General features: G+C 36.2%; 1 protein-coding gene and 1 non-coding gene across 9 annotated transcripts in view; both read left to right on the forward strand.

Annotated features, from left to right (window-relative positions):
- Nucleotides 1-26,697, forward strand: part of Ccser1 (coiled-coil serine rich protein 1) — a 1,182,362-nt gene that overhangs the window by 431,022 nt on the left and 724,643 nt on the right. The gene's annotated exons all lie outside the window — the stretch shown is intronic.
- Nucleotides 21,341-21,471, forward strand: LOC123459155. Its single transcript, XR_006636063.1, has one exon. It is a non-coding gene; the product is annotated as a small nucleolar RNA SNORA33 (small nucleolar RNA).

Here is a 26,697-nt window from a genome sequence, read left to right on the forward strand (position 1 = left end):
TCTCTGCCAAGGAAATAAAGTCAACATGACAGAAAATGTCTCTTACCTTGTGAAGCATCTATGTTTTGGTGAATACAGTCACCCTAATATGATAAGGAAATAGTACAGAAACTTTAAAACTAAAGAACACAAGTTGCTAATCTATTTTCAAAATCAGGAAGTCCTGAGAAAAGTGCTGTTTAAGTTGACACATGCAAGATAAATAAAGTCTAGGAAATGGCAATGATACATATTTTACAGGGCTCTGTAAAATTCAACCAAAATGATACATGCAAAAGTACCAGTCAAATGGAAGATGTTAGATAAGTGGTAAATTCTGCTATTGTCACTGACTATATATAGTTAGACTTTCTTCCTCTACCCTACACTGGTATCCTATGATTTCCCTTATGGTAGTAATTACGTAGTTTTGTTTTAATTAAATAACTGTCTGCAAAAGTACTTTAGCTTAGTAAAATCAGGAATTCTTATCTATCCATAAATCTTCATCTCATCACACTGTTTAACAGGTATTTTTTAAAGTTTGTTTTTGTTTTTGTTTTTGTTTTGTTTTAGCAAGGTAAGTTTATGAATAACTTAGGTTTTGGCCTTCTAGTTATTGGATGGATATGTGCAAGTGATAGCTCATTGCTAAACTATTTGAGGAACAATGTGTTTCTAAAATAAATTTTAAAATAATATAGTACACAGGTACAGTGTGTAACAAATGATGTATTATGAGTTCCTGTGTATAAACGTTCTCCTACATTGGGATGGAATTGAAAAATCATCTTTCTTAACAACAGAATTAACAAAGATAAAATCACTAACTTAATTTTTTTTTGTCCTTTCTTAGAATAGCTGAGTAGAGGCATAATAAATTTCTGACACCTATAAATGGCCAAAGTGTGAACTACCTGATACAAAGAAGTCTGTAATGCTGTATTTCAGCTCTGTAATAATTTCCTACACAGGCTATCCAATGTGGCAAGATTACCAATTTACTTATTGCCCCAAAAGCTAAGGGATATAAAAATTATTAATGTTGGTTCAGAATAAACATTTACAAGTCTTTACCCATTTAAGGCATAAGCCTTCATTTTTTTTTTTAATTTTTTGTTTATTTATTTATTTATTTATATGAGAGAGATCGAGAGTGAAAGAGGCAGAGAGAGAGAGAGAGAGAGAGAGAGAGAGAGAGAGAGAGAGAGAGAGAGAGAATGGGCGCGCCAGGGCTTCCAGCCACTGCAAACGAACTCTAGATGCATGCGCCCCCTTGTGCATCTGGCTAACATGGGTCCTGGGGAATCGAGCCTCGAACTTGGGTCCTTAGGCTTCACAGGCAAGCGCTTAACCGCTACGCCATCTCTCCAGCCCATAAGCCTTCATTTATTGAAAAACTATGTTCTTCCTGTCAGAATCATTGCTTTTGTTCACAATTGACTGCTTCCTCCTGACCTGCTAGCATCAACTCTTTATTTTTCTATAAATACAATTATCTACACTGTACCCATAGTTACCACTTAGGAAAAAAAAAAAAGAATTAATGACGTGGCTTGACTCTATAATATCTTTTCCTTTTTTCCTTTGGTATGGTCTTACTCTGTAACTCATACTAGCTGATAATTTACAATCTTCCTAGCTCTGCCTACCCCTTCCTGAACAACAGGGGTGTAACAACACACCCTGTTTTGTGGCTTACAATATAGCACTTAGGCCAAAGTCATGACCCTCTTTTGCTTTTTCTCATTGACATAGGTGTGTGTGTGTGTGTGCGTGTGTGTGTGTGTGTAGTAAAACAATGTACTTTAAAGTTCCCAGGCCCTAACTCATTGAACTTGTAGATATTTCTTCCCTTCAAAACTAGATGTTTATACATGTGATCAAATAAAATATCTGGAGCTGGAAAGAGTTTACCTGTTTAGATGGGTGTGACATCAATGCATTATCATTGTGATTATAAGGTTATTGAAACGATACTAAAATGAGGCCAGCAGTGGGAGTAAAGAAGCCTTAAACAAAAGGATGCTGACACCTAGAAGCATGTAGAAGGTTCAGGACAGCAGTATTTCCCTAAAGTATAAAACGAAGGGTGGCCTGGCCCATGACTTCATTTTTGCCCAATAATATTGGTGTTGCACTTCTGTCAATCAAACAAAAATAAATAAATTAAATAAATAAATAAACAAATCCCATGACATTTAAAATCATTGATTATACAAGTATGTATAAAATTTTATTACAGCTGCATTAGGAAATAATATTTATTTTTTGTTGAAAAATTAGATCAAATTCACAATAAATATGGGTAAAGAAAATTGAAATATTTATATTTATTAGAAATGTGGCTTAATATGCTACTGTTAGCAAAAGCTAATAGATAGAAACAAACCTTAGATTTGTATCACACAAGGATATAATAACAGAATTCAATAAAACTATAGGTGTTCTGGAAAAAACAAACTAAAGGGCTGGAGAGATGGGTTAGCTGTTAAGCACTTGCCTGTGAAGCATAAGGACCCTGGTTTGAGGTTCCATTCCACAGGACCCACATTAGCCAGATGTGCAAGGCGGCACATGCGTCTGGAGTTCTTTGCAGTGGCTGGAAGCCCTGGCATGCCCATTCTTTCTCTCTCTGTCACTCTCAAATAAATAAATAAAAATGAAAAAAAAAAACTTAAAAAAACTAACTGAAATGATTCTGGAAATGAAAAATACAGTGAGCTAAAGATAATCTCCATGGGAACCCTGACCAATAAGGTGGATCAAGTGAAGGACAGAATATGTAGTCTTGAAGTCAAGTTAGGAAGTGGATTGATCATTTGATGAAAATCAGGAATAACTTCAAAAGGTATGAATGGAACATGAGAAGAATTTGGGACAACATGAAAATACCATATGTATGAATTATGTTCATACAAAAAAAAGAAAGAAACTGGGCTGGATCAATGGCTCAGCAGTTAAGGCACTTGCCTGCAATGCAAAGGATCATTTCATTTCTCCAGTATTCATGTAAGTCAGAAGTCCAAGGTGGTGCATGCATCTGGAGTTTGTTTGCAGTGGTTGGAATCCCTGATACATCCACATTCTTTCTTTCTGTCTCTCCTTATCTGCCTACTTCTCTCTCTTTCATTCAAATAAATAAATAAAAATGAAAATAAAACTTAAAAAAGAAACAAGAAAAAGAAAAAGAACCTAAGACCAAAATCATCGAGAAATATTTCAATAAAAAAATATGAAATATTCCCTAAGTCTAGCAAAATAGGTGGTTATACAGATAAATGAGCCATATAGAATGCTAGACAGGATCAAAAAAGCCTTTCCATTTCATATTATAATCAAAATATTACATGCAAGAACAAAGAAAGTTACTGAAAGCTGCAAGAGACAAACACCAAGTCAGATATAATGATTAGGTCTATCAGATAGCTGACTTTGTAGTGGAAACTCTGAGAAAGACTTAAAAGGATTGAAGTTGTATATATAAATTATTAAAAGACAATAACTACCAGCTCAAAGTACTATACCAAGCAACATTATTTCCCATAGTAAAAGGAGAAAAAATGTTTATATGTTAATAACAGGCTAAAGCAATTTATGACTACTAAGTAAACTCTACAGAATATATGAAGAGAATGCTTTGCATTGAAAAAGAGGATATGGGCTGGAGAGATGGCTTAGTGGTTAAGCGCTTGCCTATGAAGCCTAAGGACCCCAGTTCGAGGCTTGATTCCCCAGGACCCATGTTATCTAGATGCACAAGGGAGCACAAGCATCCGGAGTTCTGCAGTGGCTGGAGGCCCTAATGTGCCCATTCTCTCTCTCTGTCTCTCTATCTGCCTCTTTCTCTCTTTGTCTCTCAAATAAATAAATAAAAATAAAACAAAAAATATAAAAAAGAGAAAAAGGGGGTACACACATTCAAGAGGCTACAGAGGAAAAATAATTTTGATAGAATCAAATGAGGTTTGATTTTCCAGTACCCACATATGCCAGATGCACAAAGTAGCACACTTGTATGGAATATTTTGCAGAGGCTGGAGGCCCTGGCATTCCCATTCTCTCTCTCTCTTAAATAAATAAATAAAATATTTATGTATGTATAAGTATATAATAAGTTAAACTTAAGTCTGGAAGTTTTAGAGCATAAATTGTTATAAATTTGGAAACCTATGTATGCCAGTAGAAATAATCTCAGCATAACAAGCCTCATATATTTGAATACATCAATGAGTGCTTTGGAATACAGACAGAATATTGTCTACTTATAATGGAAATAGTTTTCTGAAAGTTATATAGATATTCATAATTTTCAAAGCTCATGTAAAATATTCTGTATGAAAAAATTATGTTCCAACTCAAACATTTACAACATCACTATTAAATATCACTAGTTCTAAGTAAAGAGTAGCAAGATGTCTGAATACTCACACAAAAAGGACTCAATCCACTTTATCTGACTGCATTATTTATAGGTATCAGGTATTCTAAAATTTCCTAAATCATAAACATGACCTTATCAATGTTATTTAATATCAAATTTTAATTTGATATACATATTTAACTTAATGGAACTTTTAACTTTTTTCTGGATTTATTTTCTTTATTCACACATTTGGGCAATAATTCATATTTATTTTCTTTACTTTGGTATGAAAGTGGGGTTCATTCAAAGATAAAAAACATATAAGAAGGGTGAAGAGATAGCTTAGCAATTGAGGTGTTTAGCCAAAACACCCAGGTTTGATTCCCCAGGACCCATGTAAGCCAATGCACAAGGAGGCACATGCATCAAGAGTTTATTTGCAGGAACCGGAAGCCTTGGCATGCCCATTTATATTCTCTGTCTCTCTCTTTCTTCCTCTATATCTCTCTCTAATAAAAAAAAAGAGAGAGAGAGAAAGAAAACATATAAGAGATCAAAGAACTTTTGCATTTGTGATAAAAGCTCATATGCACTGTGGTCTATACTGTGTTGTTGAAGACAGTAACAGCAATTTATTGCTACCTTAGCTCCCACTTCACTTTAGAATGGATTTCCTGTCTACGGGGATTGGACTATTGAGTATGTTGAATGTCATTTATCTGTTATAAAGCTATTGTTCAGATTCTGCATGTGTCATTCAAGTTCACAAATTGTGTAGGATGTCATTATCTTGAAAATCACCATATTTACCTAACAGAGAGACTTCTTTACTAACACAATTATAGACATTGAAAGAAAAGATATGATGTGACTCATTTGCTATGATACATGTCTTTATACTTACATGTGTTGGTTGAGATAAATTATGCTGAGAAGATTTTATTACTGCTGCCACCTTTTATGGCTCTATAGATGAATAGTGGAAATGTAAAATACATATTTTCTTTTTTCATACAATGAACCATGATATGACTCAATTTAAACATTGGATTTTCTGCTTTTTTGAACTAAAATGTATCTCAGTAGATATGTGAGTGTATCTTTTGTCAAATGATGTAAACACTGTGATTAGTTTATAAAACTCACGAAATGATGGGCTGGAGAGATGGCTTAGCGGTTAAGCGCTTGCCTGTGAAGCCTAAGGACCCTGGTTCAAGGCTCAGTTCCCCAGGTCCCACGTTAGCCAGATGCACAAGGGGGCACATGCGTCTGGAGTTCGTTTGCAGTGGCTGGAAGCCCTGGCGCGCCCATTCTCTCTCTCTTCCTCTATCTGTCTTTCTCTCTGTGTCTGTCGCTCTCAAATAAATAAATAAAAAATGAACAAAACTCACGAAATGATTAAAAGGTATATATGGCACATTATGTCAGTAGAACAAAGGGGAACAGAGACAAATGAGAACAAGAGAGCCTTTGGACTTGTACAGTTTGCTGCAGCGAGTGGAGTGAGAGCTACTCAGCTGAAGGATGATTCAAAGAATAGAACCAGATATTTAAAGTTGAAATAAAGAGCCATGGAGAATTCTCTTAACCTCTTTATTCTTCAGTATCATATGCTAATTGCATTACTGAACTTTAGAATTGCTGTATGCCAGTTGCTACTTCAGAGCTGACATTTCCCCCTTACCAAATATTCCCAGCATTTCATACATTTTATTGTGCGCTGGTCATTTGGATACCCAATGTCTACATGCTTCAGAACAAGAATGACTATATTGACAATGTATTTATGGTACTATACCAAATATCTAAGCCATCACTAGGCTTGATTCAGATGACATTGACAAGACTATTTTGGGAAAATTGGAGTAAGATATCATAATTGTGGAATGATGACAGATATTGGAGGCCAAAGACAATCTAGTCCTCCCAAAAAATGGCTTCTTATGATTTTAGACCCTTATTTATGATCATATTTTCTGATATATAAAGATTATATTTCTTGCCTTGCTCTTAATGAATAGAATATAACACAACTGACAGAAGGTGATTTATGAGAATAGACCAGGAAGAGGCTGCAGCAACCATCTTGGATACTCTCATTCTTCCTCTGAATCACTTGCTCTGGGGAAAGCTTAAGCAATGTGAATAACCCAGGGTAAACCATGTTTCCCTTTATAAATGGTCTTTAGCTTCAGTTGCTCTGTAGAAGCTTCATAACAATCTCAGAAGGCCTTAAATTATGATACCCCAGCAAGGACAGAGCCATATTCCTAAGTAACAAACTGAGATATAGAAACATTCACCTACTTAGCATATTAAGCAGATATAGATAACTAATGAAATGTTCAAGAAATGTTGAATATGAATATATGTGAGCTGTTAAAAAATCAACATCAGAACTTCAGGCCAAGATGGCGACTGCCTAACTGTGCCACACATCCCAGGGAGAGAAAGGCAAGACGTTAAGGGTTCACTGGGTTTTTTAAGAGAGAGCAATCTCCAGTACACTGCCAATTGGAAGGTACAGAGGGGAAAAACAGGGAGTTGCTGATTCCCTCCCCCCAAGCAACTGACTTACCCACAGTCCTGGCTTCAGGAAGCTCCCACATTTATTGTAGGAAAAGGGTCCCAGACCAACATAGTTATACTTTCCTTACTGCACAGGGGCGATCGCCCTGTTACCCCTGCCCATGAATGACATTGGCCAGGCTATGCCTGCTGGCCCATTGGAGTTCAGGCTCCTTCAATCAATTTGCCTGCCAAATGGTGATGCCGCTCATATCCCACTTGTGGAGCTTAGCCTGCTCCACCCATTTGCTCACTGCTCTGGCTGCTGCACATTCATGTGCAAGCCCAGGCCCATTGCAGCGCCCCATGCAAGCTCAGACTGTGTATGTTGCTTGCAATAGGTCAGGTACCATCTCCTCCCTGTCGGCCATGTCTGCCAACAGCCATTGTCCTGTTGTGGGAGCACAGACTGCTTCCAGGTCCCAGTGTTCTGCCACACCAGACTTCGGGCTGCTTCAGTGCTTGGTGCCTCAGTGTCTTTCCTAGCACAAGCACAGGCAGCTTTGGCACATTACCACTTGAGAGCTCAGGCAACTTTGGTGCCTCAGCCAGGCAAGAGCTCAGCTGGCTTTGGCAAGTTAGAGCCAAAGCCCAGGCTGTTTGGCAACTGCCTCTGGCTGCTTCAGATTCCCATTGTGCTTGAGCCCAGGCTGATCTACCCACCCAAGTGCCCATACACTGCGATGGTCAGACCACAGCGTAAAAGAAATAACATGAAAAATCAAATGCAAGAAAATCCAGATAGATCACCCAGTCCTACAATAAACATCTCTAATAAAAACATAGTAGTCATTAGGATCAGAACACCAAAATGAAGCTATGAGCAGTGCAACCCTGACCAAGCTACTGGTAGAATTTTCACAAAAGCAATAAAGGACCAATAATCATGTGGATGCCGCCATCACTAGACTAGACCTAATAGATAAGAAAATGGAAGGAGTTCAAAGATAGTTAAGAGATATGAGGGAGAGTGAAAAGAAAGGAGACCTCAAAAATCAGCTGGCCATGATAAATGAAGACATAAAGAAATGCAAGGATGAATTCCAAGAAGCATCAAGAAAATCAGAAAATGATGTGAAAAGGGAGCTTGACAGAGGGATGGAATTTATACATAGAAAAATAGCAGAAAATGCAAACCTAATTGAAGAAGTCCAAAACTCTCTAGAAGCTCTGAAGAATAGAGTCAGCCATGTGGAGGATAGAACCTCTGATCTGGAAAACAAGATGGAAGAAACAGTTCAAGAGTTCAAAAATTTCAGTATGTTCAAAAGTTTCTGTGAACAGAACATGACGGAATTGTGGGATACAGTTAAACGTCCTAATATCAAGATCACTGGAATACCAGAAGGAGAAGAAATTCAGACCAATGGCATGGAGAACTTTCAGACCCTGAAGTGAAACATTGAAAAGTCTAAGAACCTATGGCTTCCAACACAAACTACTCTACCCAGCAAAAGTATCCCTTATAATAGATGATGAAAGAAAAACTTTCCATGACAAAACTAACACAAAACCAAACCTACAGAGAGTATATCAGGGAATTCTCCACAGAGAAGAAACAAATAGTCAACCTCAAATGCCTACAAGAAGTAGATCACTATCACCAAACTCAGAATAGGCACAAAAAACTTCAAAGTCCATAAAAACACCAACCCACATATACCATCACAATGTGGCAGGGATCAAATCAAATCACACAGTCATTACCCTAAACATTAATAGCCTTAATTCACCTGTCAAGAGGCACAAGCTAACAGAATGGATCAAAAAATTAGACCCACCAATCTGTTGTCTTCAAGAAACCCACCTCACCACTAAAGACAGACACCTCCTCAGGGTGAAAGGATGGAAAACAATATTCCAAGCAAACGGGAATAAGAAATAAGCAGGCATAGCTATATTAATATTGGATAAAATAGACTTCAAATGAAAAATAATGAAGAAATACAAAGAAGGCCACTTCCTACTAATCAAGGGAACGATCCATCAAGAGGATATTACAATCATGAATCTGTATGCACCAAACACAGGGGCCCCACAGTTTATAAACCAAAACCTACTTGACAATAAAACAGGAATTAAACACTGACACCATCATAGCTGAGGACTTCAATACACCATTATCAGTAATAGACAGATTATCCAAGCAGAAACTCAACAGGGAAGTAAGACAGCTCAACAAAACCATAGATCAGTTAAACCTAACAGCAGACATCTACAGAATTTTCCATCCCAAATCCACAGACTCCACATTATTCTCAGCAGCCCATGGAACAGTCTCTAAAATAGACCATATGCTGGGTCACAAAGCCTGCCTCCACATATTTAGGAAGATTGACATAATTCCTTGCATGATATCAGATCACAATGCTATATTGCTAGAAATTAACAACAAAAGACCTACCAAGAATCACAACAATACCTAGAGATTGAACAGCACACTTTAAAACAATAAATGGATAGTGAATGAAATAAAAACTGAAATTGCAAAACTTATAGACTTGAATGACAATGAGAACACATCATACCAAAACTTATAGGACACAAAGAAGGTGGTCCTCAGGAGAAAATTCAGAGCACTCAATGCCTTCATAAAAAAGACAGAGAGATCCCAAATCAATAACCTAACCATCCACCTATAGGCACTGGAAAAGCAAGGAAAATCCAACCCAAAGAGTTCCAGAAGGAAATAAATAATTAAAATCAGAGCAGAAATCAATGAATTGGAAACTAAGAAAACAATTAAGACAATTGACAAAACAAAGAGATGGTACTTTGAAAAAGTAAACAAGATTGACAAACTCCTAGCCAATCTGTTCAAGCAGGAAGAAGACAAAAAAAGAGATGCTTCAAATTAATAAAATTCAAAATGAAAAAGGAGAGATCACAACAGACATAACTGAAATTGGGAGAATCATCAGGACTTATTTCAAAAACCTCTATTCCACAAAACTGGATAATGTGGAGAAGATGGAGAAATTACTAGATGCCTACCATCTATCAAAGGTAAACTCAGAGCAGATTAATGTCTTAAATGAACATACCACATTCATTGAAGTTGGAAAAGTAATAAAAAAAAATTTCCCCAAAAAGAAAAGTCCAGGACCAGATGGCTTGTCAGCTGAATTGTATCAAACCTTCATGGAAGAACTCTAACCAATCTTCCTCAAACTGTGCCACAGAACTGGAGAACAGGGAAAGCTAACCAACTCCTTTTATGAAGCTAGTATCACCCTACTTCCAAAATCAGGCAGAGATGCCACAAGAAAATAAAACTACCAGCCAATTTCCCTGATGAGCTTAGATGCAATGATCCTGAACAAAATCCTCACAAACTGAACCCAAGAACACATCGAAAGTATAAACTAACTTGACCAAATGGGATTCAACCCATGAAAACAGTGGTGGTTCAACATACGGAAATCTGTCAATGTAATTCACCATATACACAAGGTTAAGCACAAAAACCACATGATCATTTCAATAGATGCAGAAAAGGCCTTTAACAAGATACAACATCACTTCATGATCAAATCATTGGAGAGAATTGGCATGGTTGGTTAATATCTTTTTTAAAAATATTTTTTCAAACTTTTTATTAACATTTTCCATGATTATGAAAAATATCTCATGGTAATACTCTCCCTCCCCCCACTTTCCCCTTTGAAATTCCATTCTCCATTATAGCCTCTCCCCATCTCAATCAGTCTCTTTTATTTTGATGCTATGATTTTTTCCTTTTGTTATGAGAGTCTTGTTTAAGTAGTATCAGGCATTATGAGGTCATGGATATCCAGACCATTTTATGTCTGGAGGGAGCATGTTGTAAGAACTCCTACCCTACCTTTGGCTCTTACATTCTTTCCACCACCTCTTCCATGTTACACCCTGAGCCTTGGAAGGTGTGATCGAGATGTTACTCAGTACTACAGTCATTTCTTTTCAGCACTGTGATACTTCTGAGTCATCCCAAGGTCACTGCCATCTGTGAAGAATATTCTCTACCCAAATTGACAGTAGCATTAATATAAGGGTATGAATATTATGAGAAGTGTTTATTGGGCATTTTGATCAGCATACTATATACATTTTTCCAAACATCAGCAGATGTTACACCCCTAGGGTTCATGACTACCCCAGTTTTAATTCTTGAGTATCAAGGGTTCATATCTTAACACAATAAAGGCAATATACAAAGCTCCTAATGCCCAAATAATACTTATTGGAGAGAGACTGGAGGAATTCCCATTAATATCAGGAATAAGACAAGGTTTTCCACTCTCACCTCTGCTCTTCAATATACTACTGGAATTCCTAGCTCAAACAGTAAGACAGGAGAAGGAAATAAATGTGATACAATTTGGAATGGAAGAAGTTATCTCTCTTTGCTGATGACATGATTTTTTGTGTAAGAGGCGTGATAGGCTGCATTCCAAAACTCCTGAAGGTGATTAACTCCTATAGCAAAGTAGCAGAATAAAAATCAACGTACAAAGATCAGTAGCCTTTCTATATGCAAAAGAGAAAGACACAGAGAAAGAAATAAGGGACATGGTCCCATTTTCAATAGCAACAACAACAACAAAAATATCTTGGAATAACATTAACCACGGAAGTGAAAGATCTATACAACAAAAACAAAAAACACTCAAAAAAGAAATTGAGGAAGACTTGTGAAAATGGAAAGACCTTCCATGTTCCTAAATAGGCAGAATTAACATTGTGAAGATGGCAATCCTACCAAAGGCAATATACAGACTTAATGCAATTCCATTTAAATTCCCAACAGTGTTCTTCACAGAAAAAATGATCTAAAGTTTCATATGGAAAGGCAGAAAGCCTCACATATCCAAACATATCCTCATCAAAAGAAATACCTCTGGAGGCATCATCATACCTGATCTAAAGCTATATTACAAGCCATTCTAATAAATACAGCATGGTACTGGCATAAAAACAGGAGTATAGACCAATAGAATAGACTTGGGGACCCAGAGTTTGGGTCAAGCAACTATAGCGACTTGATATTTGACAAGGGCCCTAACAATATAGTCTGGCAAAAAGATAGCATCTTCAACAAATAGTGCTGGACAAACTAGATAACCATATGCAGGAAATTGAAACTTGATCCACACATCTCACCATGCACTACACTCAAGTCCAAATGGATCAAAGACCTCAATATAATTCCAGAATCACGACTACTACTGGAAGAAAATATAGGAAGTACTTCCCATGATATAGGAATGGAAAAAGACTTCCTGAACAAAACCCCAGTAGATCATGATCTTAGTCACTCACCAATGGGATTACATGAAGCTGAAGAGTTTCTTTACAGACAAGCATACAATAAGCAAAGCCAATAGATAACCCACAGAATGGGAAAAAATATTTGCGGGTTATCCAACTGGTAGAGGCCTAATCTCTAGAAACTACAACAAACTCAAAAATATAAACAGTACAAAGTCAAACACCCCACTCATAAAATGGGGCAAAGAGCTGAACAGGCAGTTCACAGAGGAAGAAATACAAATAGCAAACATACATCTGTGAAAATGTTCATCATCTCTAATCATCAGAGAACTGCAAATTAAAACAAAAATGAGATTCCACCTTACCCCAGTAAGGATAGCAAACATAAAAAATCAAATTAAAATAAATGCTGGCAAGGATGTGAAGAAGTAAGAATACTCATCCACTGTTGGTGGGAATGTAGGATGGTACAACCACTTTGGAAAGCAATATGGAGACTCCTGAAAAAGCGACTATAGGGATACCAACAGACCCAGTTATTCCCTTACTGGGCATCTACCCTAAAACCTTAAAACCATAGGCCAGAGTGATATGCTCAACCATGAGTGTAGCAACTCAATTCATAATAGCTAAGAGCTGGAATCAATCCAGATGTCCATCACTAGAAGAATGGATAACTAAGATGTGGCATATCTACACAATGGAATTCTATACAGCAGTAAGAAAAAATGACACAATGAAATTTGAGGAAAACTGGTTGAACCTGGAACAGATCATTCTCGGTGAACTTTCCCAATCACAAAATGAAAATCGCTACATAGTCTCATTCATCTACAGCACCTAACCTGAATCTATCCAAGATGCCAAAATACCCAGTAAGCATCTCATGGACTATACAATAGGATGTGTGGGGAGGGGGAGGGAGGGGTTGGGAAACACAAATCTAGACCCAAATGACAATGGTACCATAAATGTCTACATCCTAAAAGGCAGATTAAATGGCTGAACCTTCACGAGGCCTCTTAGAAGGAACACATGAACCACAAGACACTGGAGAGGGTATGATGAAGACTAACCTTAATTTTCTTCAGCTTCTGTGCCTCTCCCTCTCTCTCTTCTCTCTAACTCTTTTATATTAGTTATCTTTTGCTTCCTTTTCTTAGTGGGCAGTGACCTGTCACACCCAGTACCAGGATGTGGCTATCATCTACAATGAGCTTTTGATCAGAGAGACCTACAGGGTTTCCTAAAAGAAAGACAGATTTCTGTCAGAGTACTTGATGACCCACCAAAGATTAGTGGTAAGACCTTGCTGCTGAAGACATCTTATGCAGGTGACAAGTAAAATGTAATGACCTGGCTGAAAGCTGGAAGAGAGTCAGTCCCCAGACAGTCAGCCCGTCTAGTGCCAGAAGGTGCTACATGGGCAACTGGGGGAAAATGACCAATATCTGTCCAAGCAACTCATGGTCTAACCTACTTAGCAGAAAATAACCTGTTGGGATGCTCACACAAGTGCAGTAGTGGCACACAGCCATGGTGGGAAACAGACTGCTCTTGATTTGGCTAACTGATCCCCTCAGTGGCACTGGACCCATAGCTGGTGCTGGGAAACAAGTCACAACCATATCCAAACATAAGCCTGCTCTCCATTATGAAGCTACCACCAATCGTGGGCTACAAAAGGGCCCATACCTATTAAATTCTCTATACAAAAGTAAGGGTTATCTCATTTGTCTTGTGCTAACTTACTCTCCATTGGAGAAACTGTGTCCCTTTTTCAGATAGATGTAGATCTAAGGAGGGCGCCATCTCATCATACCTCAAAATGGCCCCAGCTGAAACTAAAATAATTGGTGAAACAAGCAAGGGGATGCTGTTTTCTTGGTGAACTGGGTACCAGCACAAGGGTGAAGGAGATCAGCACAGAGAAAAATCAAGTCCTACAAAATCAGAGATCCAGAGCCCCAGAGGCCCCCAACACCTCATCACTGAAGCAGACCAAAAATGAACCCAACATGGCTCAGGGAAATTTTGCAGAAGAGGGGGAAGAAAGAATGTCAGAGCCACATGTTGGATCATGATATGCAGACATTTACCCTACCCATAACTGTGGGCTAACTCCAGAATGCATGACCCAAATACTTCAACAAGGAGGGCCCAAGGGGAGGGGTAGGACATGGATGAGCCTAGTAATGGTACCAAATTGACTGTATTTGCTGAGTACAAAACTAATTAATAAATAAAGTGAGAACAGTTCGAATAAAAGGAAATGAGCCTAGTCATTACAAAGATGAAAAAATAATCAGAGAAAAAATTTTCGACGTACAAGAGTTTGGAAATGATGATGTAACCTATCAAAACCTCTGTACTCAGCTAAAGTAGTTCTAAAGGGAAAGTTCATACCCATAAATGCTAACATTAAAAAAAAAGCGGGTGGGTGTGGTGTCTCACACCTTTAATCCCAATATGCGGGCAGTAGAGGTAGGAGGATTGCTGTGAGTATTAGGCAAGCCTGAGACTCCACAGTGAATTCCAAGTCAACGTGGGATAGAGTGAGACCCTACCTAAAAACAAAAACCCAAAAACAAAAAAGAAAAAAACAGTCAAAGAGGGCTGGATAGATATCTTGGCGGTTAAGGCGCTTGCTGGCAAAGTCAAAAGACCCAGGTTTGATTCCCCAATTCCCATATAAAGATGTATGCACAAGGTGGCACATGCATCTGGAGTTTGTGATGGCTAGAGGGCCTGGAATGACTATTCTCTCTCTCTCTCTCTCTCAAATAAATACTTTTAAAAAAATCAAAGAGATCTCAAGTTAAAAAACCTACTAATAACATTTAAAAGTTCTAGAAAAAAAGCGAAACCTTAGTGTCATAGATGATATAAATAAGAAAGGTTTAGGGCAGAAATTAGTAAACTAGAGACCTAGAGACTAAGAGCTCAATACATAGAGCTAGGGAGGTAGTCCGGGTAAAGTGCTTTCTGTGTAACTCTGAGGAACTAAGTATGGATACCCATCACCCCGGTCCATGGTGACTTAGTGTTGCAGCCTACCTTTAGTCTCAGCACTCAGGAGGCTGAAACAGATCCCCGGGGCAAGATGGTTAGCTAGACTAACTGAAACTGTGAACACTGGTTTCAATTTGAGTGATCATGTCTTACTATATAAAGTGCATGTTGACTGAGAAAAAAAAATCCACATCAATAAAAAGGTGAGGATTAGAATTTTAGGAATGGTTCAGTAATCTAACACACACACACACACACACACACACACACACACACACCCCTATATGAAGCAATGTGCTATTGGGTATTGACCAATATGAAAGGACAGTCTAAAATAAGTTACATTTTTTTGATAATTTTAAAATATTTATTTGAGAGGGAGAAAGAAGCAGAGAGACAGAGAGAAAGAGTGAGACACACAGAGAGAGTGAACGCTAGGGCTTCCAGCCACTGTAAACGAGCTCCATATGAACAGTGGCTCAAAGCAACCAACAAAAGTAGTTGATGTAGGAAAGTATTTTTTTTATTATTTTGTCTTACATTTTTGTTAGAAAAAGTAGATTGTTCAGAAAGTATTTAATATGTGAATATTAAATTATCAAGACAGTCTCTTATTAGGTAATGTTCTAATTGTTTAAGTGTAATCTTTTATAAAGACATGCAGAATTGAAATTAGTTTTGTTTTTTTAACATCCATATACTATATAATGAAATATATAATCATGTCATAAAATTTAACTAGACATGTGTAGCTTTAGGAAAATTAATATTTTCTATAAAAATTAATAGGTCTTGTTAATTGATGGGTGAGAGATGTCTAACATACTTATTTATTGATGACATATTTATATGACAATAGATAAAATTTTTCATAGAAAATGACAGCGAAACCTCTACTACTGGAACAAGATGCAGATATTTCACTGTCACTGGAAACAGACAGGAAATGGAACTTTCTCATGGAATACCGATCAATCACAAGTGCTTTCTACATGCATGGCCTCAAGTCACTGCACTTTTCAGTTGCTGGAGTTGTGCTGTAACAGATAAAATCAAGCCTCAAATCATCCTCTAATCTCCAGAACATTCTGGCAGAATAACTGTGACTTGTCTGCCAAAACTGATTTCCTTTTTCAAAAAAAAAAAAAAAAAAAAAAGTAAAGGGCTTCTCTTATTGTATAAAAAGTTGATTTTATGTATTAAGTGTTTCCTGAAGATCTTTTCCTTTCATGATCTGAAAGAAAAAAAGAGGTATCTTTCCTCTTGTTTTTATATCCTGTTTTCCAAGTAATCTAATGCTAGCAAAATGAAATCTATTCAAACTGTTTAAAAACAAATAATGAATAAATATCATTAATTTTACTGATTGTACATATTTTAGTGTGCAATCTAATATGAATTATTTGATTTTATGATTTTTTTTCTGTAGAAGGAATAGATGGCAGCTTTGTATATCAAAATGTAATGTCATAGGCCACAAAATCATACTATTTGTAATGGATTTTTCTGTGATAGTAGTTTTACCTCAACTTTCCTTTCTTCTTGATAGAATATTTAACTATGTATCAAGTCTGGACTCAAACTTGAAATCATCCATTCTAGGATGCTAGGATCACAGGCCTGAAATGTGATTTTGAAAGGTAATTGGAAACCTTATCCAAACGGAACTTTAGGAAACTAAACATGCTCAGGGTTTGGGACAGAGGTGTTTTTTTTTTTTTTTTTTTTTTTTTTTTTTTTTGGCTGTAATCATGATGATGTTAGCTGTGTTTGCTTTTTACTAATACTGTTCTGGCATAGCACTTCCTATCTCTCCCCATTACTCACCCTAGTAATTGATATAAATTGAGTGGCAATCTTATTTTTTCTGCATTTGTTCTTTAATTATATCAGACTTTAATGATTTATAACTAGAATATTTCTATAAAATAAAATTAAATATGGGGGAAGACAAAAGCTGTAGTTTCTATGAAAAATGCAACAGTATTTGTTGTCTAATACCAAGGGAGAAATTAGTATGCTTTGTATGTATAGCTCACAAATTTAGGAAAAAAAATAAAGCATTGAAAGAATGTATTATAAAAGTAAATGTTAAATTGAGTAATCAGAAATTTCAAAATTTTATCTATACAAACAACAAGGAAAAACAGTTTTTGATCACAAAAATTTTGAGTCCTAAGTACTTAAATAATAACATGATTATGGTAAATGGTATTTATTTAAGGCCAAAATCTTAATTTATGAGTTGAAAATTAATTTTTGACCTCATGTTAGAAAGTATGAAGAATATTGAAAAGTATGAACTTTATTAGCCTGAATTTATTAAAAGCATTTAATCAGTTCTTAGGAAATACATATAGTTTCTTCTATATATCTCATGAGAATACACTTTATATTTGTGTTGATGTCTTAAAATTGTGACTTGATTTATTTTATTTGTTCATATATTTTATTAACTGTATTGTTCTTTGGACATAATTCTGGTTAAGAAGTACCTTTTGTGGAATTACTAAGCTGAATAATTTATTTTCTGATAATGTATGGGACATTGAAAATTTACACTGAGGTTTATTAGAGATACTTGCCACATTAAAACATTTGCAATAATTAAAAGTTATGCCAGATATGCTGCAGCATTTTGAAATACTTTACTTTGCACATTCCTTCACAGAAATAGTTGATCTTAAAAATTTCTTTTTGCTAGATGTTCTCATGGTCATCTTTTTACTTCTCTCTTTGTTCATTAGTAGTGTTGTTATTCATGCTGTCTGTGCAAAGGTACCTAACATCAAGTTGGATTACCACTCTAATGTTGTCCAACCATGCTTGGTGATGAGCCTGGCATATGAAACAATTTCCTACTGTTATAAAACTAATTAAAGTAGGCAGTCATCCACATACCTCTTTCTAATGAATTATAATAAGCTCATTAATCTCACCCACTCTCATTCCAAAAAATCAATTGATAGTATCTATAAGAGTAAAATTCTGAGCCTTAGAAAGTATCATAGAATTGAAAAAGACTATAGGTTTAAATTTTAAACTAAAAATTGCTGTAATTATCAATGCTTTAAATGAAATGAGTAGCTTCTCTATATTCTGCCTAGATTACTTATTGACAAGATGCTTTTCTGTTTGATCTCTCTTATAATGAATTTAACAAAGAGAAAAATAATTTATTGCAAAATACCTCCAGCATCTGAAGCTAAAATTGAGCAATCCCACTCACATTCCTCTAAGATATGATGAGAGAATGATGAATTAAGTATTTGAGATACAGAGCTAAAAGTAAAACCTGTTTCTTCTCCAGAGAAATTGGAATGTCTTCTCCAAATGTCAAAATTTATTAACAGTTATTTTTGTTAATTGCTTTTATAGCTCCTCAAGGTGCCTTATCAAAAAGCATAAAATTATTATTCGTTTCAGTTACAAATTGCTTTGCAAAGTGGATCTATACTCTAGAGATAATTTTACAGTTAAATAGATACAGTTGTTAAATTTGGTTGTTGAAATATAAAATATTGGAAAGGTTTCTTAACTACAAGTGACTGCAGCTGACACATACATGCCTTTCTTCCTTTAGAAGAGGATTATAAAAATGTAAATTTCAAAAACACCAGGTGATGATAATGGTTTGACTACAAATAGGATTCAGCTGACTATAGCAGACATGTGGAATTTAAATTATCATTATTGCCCCAGAGTAACTCTGGTAGGTTTCCCTCCATAGTTTTTCTTTACTGTACATGAAACAGTAGTGCTATGTAGAGCTTTATGACCAGATACTGGGGCTTCCATGACCAGAAATTCATCTAACATCTTTCCACAATACCAAGTACATCCTGGTTGGGTGAATTCTCTTTTGTTCAGACCATAGTGTAATTTTCCTCCTTCTGCCCCAAATCTAAGGTGATCTTAATGATGTCACTTGTTTCTGTGACATGCATCTACTCCACTCTACTCATAGTTTCTCTAAAAATTGTTGAATGTTGAATTTTGTACATTTTTGGGGGTCACATGGCACCTTGTAAGTAGTATTCATAAAATAGAATTAGGATTTTCTTAAACAAAGCAGTCACATTTTAACTTATAAACTAATATTGGTCAAAATTTATGTTCGTGCATGGATTATTATTATTTTTTATTCTGTTTTGGTGGATATTTGGTAAATCTGTTTATGAGCAATGTATCTCCCATTCTGAGGTCTCCTGCATCTCACAGCACTCAGTAGCTGTGGTCTGTGAAGGTGAGGTACTTAAAGCGAGCACCAATCAGAGAGACCTCCCTCCACACAGGCTTTGCTTGAACTGGTTCTCTACCTTTGAGAAGGTAATTCACTCACATGCTAACTTAGTACTTTTGTTGTAGAAATTTTCTGGAAAGATCACTCCAATGCCAGCACCAGTGAAAGTAGAGGAGTTTATTTACCTGGTGAGCCCTAAAGCTTGAGAAAGCCCTCCAGAGAACCTTTGGCCAGGAGCTGATTTTATTTCCATTTTATAGTTTTCATAGCCAAAGGGAAGGATAAGTGAACAAACAAGATGTGGCAATTTGCCTATCAATCATTTCTGTAGTCAGGCACACTAACAATGAACTCCATTTTACTTTATTGTAGCCTAAATTCTCTTTGCTTCTTATAATCCCTTTTGATCCTTTCTGGACAGTTCTTTAGGATTTTTCCATCCTCTGACAAAGATAAGTTTTAGCTCCTCAGCAATTAACTCTTACAGTCTCTCAGTGAATCAGTTCAACTTTTAGCTTCTTTTCTACCTCACTTTAAATAAAAAATGAAAATCTTACTCTTGAAGAGTACAAGTGCAAAGAATTCCACTGAGAGTAAATGTGGTATGGGAAAAAGATTTAATACACAAATAAATTATATTGCTTTATATAAAGTAAAGAAATTTCTCTTTACAACTGAGTTTTTCTAAAACTCAGAGATAAATTTTGTGCTGTAAGTCCTTACTATTTACTCATCACTAGCAAAGTCATGGTTTTAACAGTGCCAAGAGGTAATCTTTTAATTGCTAAGAAGCAACAGAGACATGTTGCTGAGGTGAAAACTGTTGAATGGAAGTTATCATACTGCATATAGCAAATTTATTAAAGTATATATCAGATTTAATATAAAATTATACCAAAGTTTTTGGCATTTTTAAGAGATCCAGTTGACCTTGTTTTGAACAGTAATCCCTATTTGTAAAAATTCTCTCTATTTAGTAGTTATAATTAATAATAACTATGAAAAGCTTATATATATTATATAAGCCTTGGAAGTAGACTGCAGTATTAAGAGAAAACATTGTCCATCATCATAACATCCATCACTGATTCAAGGATTAATCCCTAATAGCTACTGAGTGCTTACTGTCAGGGATCCTTGCATATATTAGCATGGCTATGTTCTGCACACAGGTTAAATTTCATAGCAGTTATTAAAAATAAATGCTTCTGTTTTAGCCACCTTCTTTGTAAGGACACTGGAAGACCAAGGGAGTAATGGATTGGAGACGAAGCAGAAATTTAGTAAACAACAAAGTTTTCTGTTCTGTACACACCTCTTGTCCTATACATATGTATGTGGTCCTATCTACTGTTCTCCATAGTCTTTAGTAATCTAAGGTAATTTTCTTTGTTATTATACAGCCAGTACATAACAGAAGATAGATATTCAGCAAGTATTTTTAATATGAATGGATTAATTAGTCTGTGAAATGAAACTGACTTTACTAAAGGTAATTCTAAGCACAATCTGCTGAAGTCATACTTTCACATCTAGCACTTCACCCCGCTCCCTCTCTCTTTAGTACTGATCATCTGCACTATTAGTGCTCTTAATCAGGCACAATTTAAATAGTGCATGTGAATGTCAGAATATCAAATGAAAACTCCTCTGCCTATCATGATCCATATAACTTAACTGTGTGATTTTTAAAGTTGTGTTTAAATATCTTGGAGGTGATTTTTCTTATTGGTACATTATAACTATTAGTATCTGTATCTAACCAGCAACCTTGTTGTACTAACTATGCTAATCTGTGTTCAAAACTTTTAGAGACACCTAATATATATTATTAACACATTAGTCAATGTCATATTGGAATAGTAGACATCAATATCCAGACTCAATAGTATTATCATGTAGTTCTAAAACTTAAAACACAGCCAGCCAATTAAGCTGCTTATCTGAATGCATTTCCACAGAAATTTAGAAATAGCTCACAATAGTGATGCCATTTTATGAGCTTTAAAGAACATGGAGATTGTTACAGTCCTTCAATATGGCTAAAATATATGTTAAAGAGTTTTCATAAGAATAAAAATTTAGCTGGGTGTGATGATGCATGCCTTTATTACCAGCAGTTGGGAGGCCGTGGTAGGCTAATCTCCATGAGTTTGAGGCCACCCTGAGATAACATAGTGAATTCCAGGTCAGCCTGGGTTAGAGTGAAACCCTACCTCGTAAAAGAAACAAACAAACAAACAAACAAAAAATTCTGTAACTGGTCCTAAAATGAATGAGACTTGAAAAAGTTAATAATTTACATCAAAACACTTAAAACATTAGTTTCATAATGTGTAGTCACAAAATATAGTGTCTTAACTCAGAGAAATTGCAATGGTTGACATACGTGTAGTTAAACCCAAATAATTATGAGCAGATCTTCTTTGCAATAGTTCTCTTTTATCTAAATGTTTTCTTATCATTTTGTTTAATACCATGGAGTTTAAAGAAGACACTCACTACATGTAACTAAATGTATTTATTCAACTATTTTCATATACTTCTCTTAGAAATTTATGATTATTTCTACCTGATCACCACATAACTCAGATTATATTGTCTTGAACACTATGCTGCTTAAAGTTACTACTGTAAGAAGCACAAAATTCAGGCTAACAAAAGCTAATATGGTGAATATGTATTTTACAGACTGTGATAGGAAGATTTATACTATATCCCTGTATTCCTAAGTCTCTGAATAGCAAGAAGCACAAGTCAAGCATTGAAAGATATATTGCAGAAGATGAATTTGAAAGCAGAATGTGCATGAGTGCATGAATAGATGTATCTCTTGTTGGATGGGTACAAGTGTACTTGCTGTGAAACTATATAAGAGCAAAATTTATTATAGCTCAGTTCACCATCAAATGGCAGTACATTATTGTAAATGTATTCTTATTGAAACCTAAGCTAAACCAATACACAAACATATTACAAAAACAAAATCAATCATTTCCCAAGCCAACATACCAGAAATTATGTATTTTCTTGGGTTCTCCTGTGTGTTAGGGAAGGAACAACTGAGATTGAAGAGGAGGCCACACTTCCCTAGATTCCTTTAGAAATTTTCTTTCTTTCTTTCTTTCTTTTTTTTTTTAGGTGGGCTAATGATTTTTTTAAATTAGTTTTCTATTCAGCAAATACAGGCTGTTTGGTACCATTATTAGGCTCATCCGTGACCTACCCCCTCCCCATTTTTCCCTCCTTGTTGAGGTGTATGGGTCATGTCTTATGGAGTTAGCCCACAGTTATTGGTAAGATAAATGTCTCTGCATATCCTGACCCAACATGTGGCTCTGACATTCCTTCCATCCCCTCTTTGCAAAATTTCCCTGAGCCATGTTGGGTTCATTTTTGGTCTGCTTCAGTGATGAGGTATTGGGGGGCCTCTGAGCCTCTGGCTCTCTGATTTGGTAGGAGTTGATTTTTCTCTGTGGTGATCATCTTCAACCTTGTGCTGGTATCATCCGGTTCATCAGGAAAACAGCACCCTTGCTTGTTTCGCCAATTTTCCTTAGTTTCAGCCGGGGCCCTTTTGAGGTATGATGGTGTGGCTCTCTCCTTAGGATCTGCATCTATCTGAAAAAGAGAAGCAGATTCTCCAGCAGAGATTAAGTTACAGGACAAATGAAATAACCCTTACTTTTTTTTATAGAGAGTTTAATAGGTATAGGCCCTCTTGTAGCCGATGATTGATGTTAGCTTGATATTGGAGAGAGGGTTTATGTTTGGATATGATCCTGACTTGTTTCCCAACTCCAGCTATGGGTACCACTGAGGGGAACAGTTATCTGAATCAAGAGCAGCAGGTTCCCGACCATGGCTGTGTGTCACTATTGCACTTGTTTGGGCATAACAACCAGTTATTTGTTGCTAAGTAGGTTAGACCGTGAGTTGCTTGGAAAGATATTGGTTATTTTCCCCAGTCGTCCATGTAGCACCTTCAGGCATTAGATATGCTGACTGTCTGGGGACTGACTCTCTCCTGGCTTCCAGCCATACCGTTCCATTTTACATGACAGCTGCATATGGTGTCTTCAGCAATAGGGTCTTAACACTAGCCTTTAGTGGGTCAACAAGTACTCTGACAGAAATCTGTCATTCTTTTAGGAAACCTTGTAGGTTTCACTGATCAAAAGCTCATTGTGGATGATAGCCCCATGCTGCTACTGAGAGTCACAGGTCAGTGCCCACTAAGAAAATGAGGAAGAATGTAACTAATATACAAGAGTTAGGGAGGAGAGAGAGAGAAAGAGAGAGAGATAGAGGGAGGGAGAGGAAGAGGGAGGGAGGGAGAGGGAGGGAGGGAAGATGTAGAAGGTTTAGGTTAGATTGATCCTACCCTCTCCAGTGTCTTATGGTTCAGGTGTTTCCTATAAGGGCCTGGTGAGGGTTCAACCATTTGGTCTGCCTTTTAGGAAGTAGAATACTATGGTAGCATTGCCATTTGGGTCTAAATTACTGTTTCACACCCCTTCTATGTCCTCCCCTCCCTCCCCATCCATCCTAGTATCTAGTCCATGAGATGCTTGCTGGGTATGTAAGGTATCTTGGGTAGATTCAGGTTAGATGCTGTAGATCAGTAAGACTATGTGGTGATTTTTTTTTTTTTTTTTGATTAGGTAAGTTCACTGAAGATGATCTGTTCCAGGTTCATCCATTTTTCCTCAAAATTTTTGTGTAATTTTTTCTTACTGCTGTGTAGAATTCCATTGTGTAGATATACCACATCTTAGTTATCCATTCATCTAGTGATGGGCATCTGGATTGATTCCAGCTCTTATCTATTACAAATTGAACTGCTACAAACATGGTTGAGAAAATCTCTCTGGCCTGTGGTTTTAAGGTTTTAGGGGGTAGATGCCCAGTAAGGGAATAAATGGGTCGGTTCGTATCTCTATAGTCAGCTTTTTCAGGAGTCCCCATATTGCTTTCCAAAGTGGTTGTACCATCCTACATTGCCACCAACAGTGGATGATTGTTCCTACTTCTCCACATCCTCACCAGCATTTATTTTCATTTGATTTTTTGATGTTTGCTATCCTTACTGGGGTAAGGTGGAATCTCATAGTTGTTTTAATTTGCATTTCTCTGATGATTAGGGATGATGAACATTTTCTTAAGTGTGTGTTTGCTATTTGTGTTTCTTCCTCTGTGAAATTTCTGTTTAGCTCTTTGCCCCATTTGTGAGTGGGGTGTTTGACCTCTTACTGTTTAGATTTTTGAGTTCTTTGTAGATTCTAGAGATCAGGCCTCTATCAGTTGAGTAACCCACAACTATTTTCTCCCATTCTGTGGGTATTCTATTGGCTTTGCTTATTGTATGCTTGTCTGTAAAGAAACTCTTCAGCTTCATGTGATCCCATTGGGTGAGTGAATGTTTAAGATCGTGAGTTACTGGAGTTTTGTTCAGGAAGTCTTTCTGTATGTTATAATCTTAAAGACATTGAACCTTGGGGAGTTTCTGGTAACATGGGTTTCACTTATAAATCTTGCTGACTGAAATTTCTTTGAACCACTATTTTTTACACTGTTTTATAATTTCATATATATATATATATATATATATATATGAAAAAATATATATATAAGCCAAACTCAATTCAGTGATGATTACAAATCTCATGGAACTTACAGGGCAATCTTTTCTTATTGGACTAAAATTTTAAATCCAGATGATTATTTTTCTTGATAAAATATGAAATACAAAAATTAATTAAATTGTTTGCCTTTCTTGTATGTGAGACTGAAATAATAAGGTGGTTTGGTCATTTTTCTTGTGTTCTTTTGAAACATATCATTATGTATTATATAGTCTTGGCTTTAGATATTAGTTAAAATAACCATTCTAGCCAGGTGTGGTGGCACACGCCTTTAATCCCAGCACTCAGGAGTCAGAGGTAGGAGGATCACCATGAGTTTGAGGCTACCCTGAGGCTACATAGTAAATTCCAAGAGAACATGAGCTAGAGTGAAACCCTACCTCGAAAAAATAAATGACAGTTCTACATTATTTTAGCTTTATATAGCTGTTGTCTCTTCATATGAAGTCATGTTTTTGTTATTGAATATTGGATCTTTTGAGAACTTGTATGTTTGCCTTGAGCAAGTCACTTAACTTTCATTTCTATTTACGATTTCAGTTTACTTATGAAATACAGTTACAATGGTTTTGATGTACCTTACAAAAAATAAAATCATACTGAAAAGAGCATTGAAAGCTAAAATGTCAGATAGAAAAACAAAAACAAGGAGAAGAACATTTCTATTACAAAGTGTTCTCCTGAGTGGCCTTAGTGCTATGAAAAGCCACAAAATTATTTCCTGATAAATCATTTCTTGTCTAGGATTAAAAAAAAATCAAATCAGTGTCTTGATTATACAGCACATTTCCTGCTCTGGCCTCATTGAATTGTTAATTAGAATAGCACCAGGAGGCACATACTAGCATCACTGATGGAATATATTTGAGGGCAAAATATCTTCCGTTAAGGAATTTATGGACTAATCTAAAGTGAATCCAGATCAATTTCAACTTCAAATACCAGACTAAATTTTCAACAGGAGTACCAAGGTCATGGAGTACTGTAGATATAGATCTATCCATCTATTCATTTAATAGTTATTGACCTCATCTATGAAAGATAGTGGGAGAGGTGGTTTGAGATGTACAAAAATGAAGTTTAATTGTCATTGTGACACAATTTATAGTTAATAGAGAAATTTTAAAAAGCATGCATGTATAACTATTAAAGTTCCATTGGTAACAGTTGACACCGAGGCAATGAAAGCAATCCTGAGACTTTTGAAGCATACTAACCAGATGAAACATACAAAACAAGGCAATACTAATGGTAAGTGAGGAAGGTGAATGAATTCTAGTAAGTTTAGGGATAGAAAAATAACTGTCAGTTGGTTATGGAATGTGGGAAGTAAGTGGCTGAGGAGTTCTAGTTTGAGCTGTGCCTCCTGAAGAGTTTGAAGGTAATTACTTTTGCTTAACAGGCAGAATCAATTTTTCTTTTCTTTTTTTTCCCCTTTATCAGAGATATGATGCTTAACAAGCTAACTACTTTTCCCAAATCTGGACAGACAAGTGAACATACAGAATCTCAACTAAGACCAGATCACCTCAGGCAGAGGTCATAGACACCAAGATTAATTGATAGTTTGGGTATGGATACCTATCTAGTAACTTTGATGTATCACTAGATGCTGACTGTGGACTACCATG

Source organism: Jaculus jaculus, chromosome 2, assembly GCF_020740685.1.
Source record: "Jaculus jaculus isolate mJacJac1 chromosome 2, mJacJac1.mat.Y.cur, whole genome shotgun sequence".
NCBI classification, from domain to species: Eukaryota; Metazoa; Chordata; class Mammalia; order Rodentia; family Dipodidae; genus Jaculus; species Jaculus jaculus.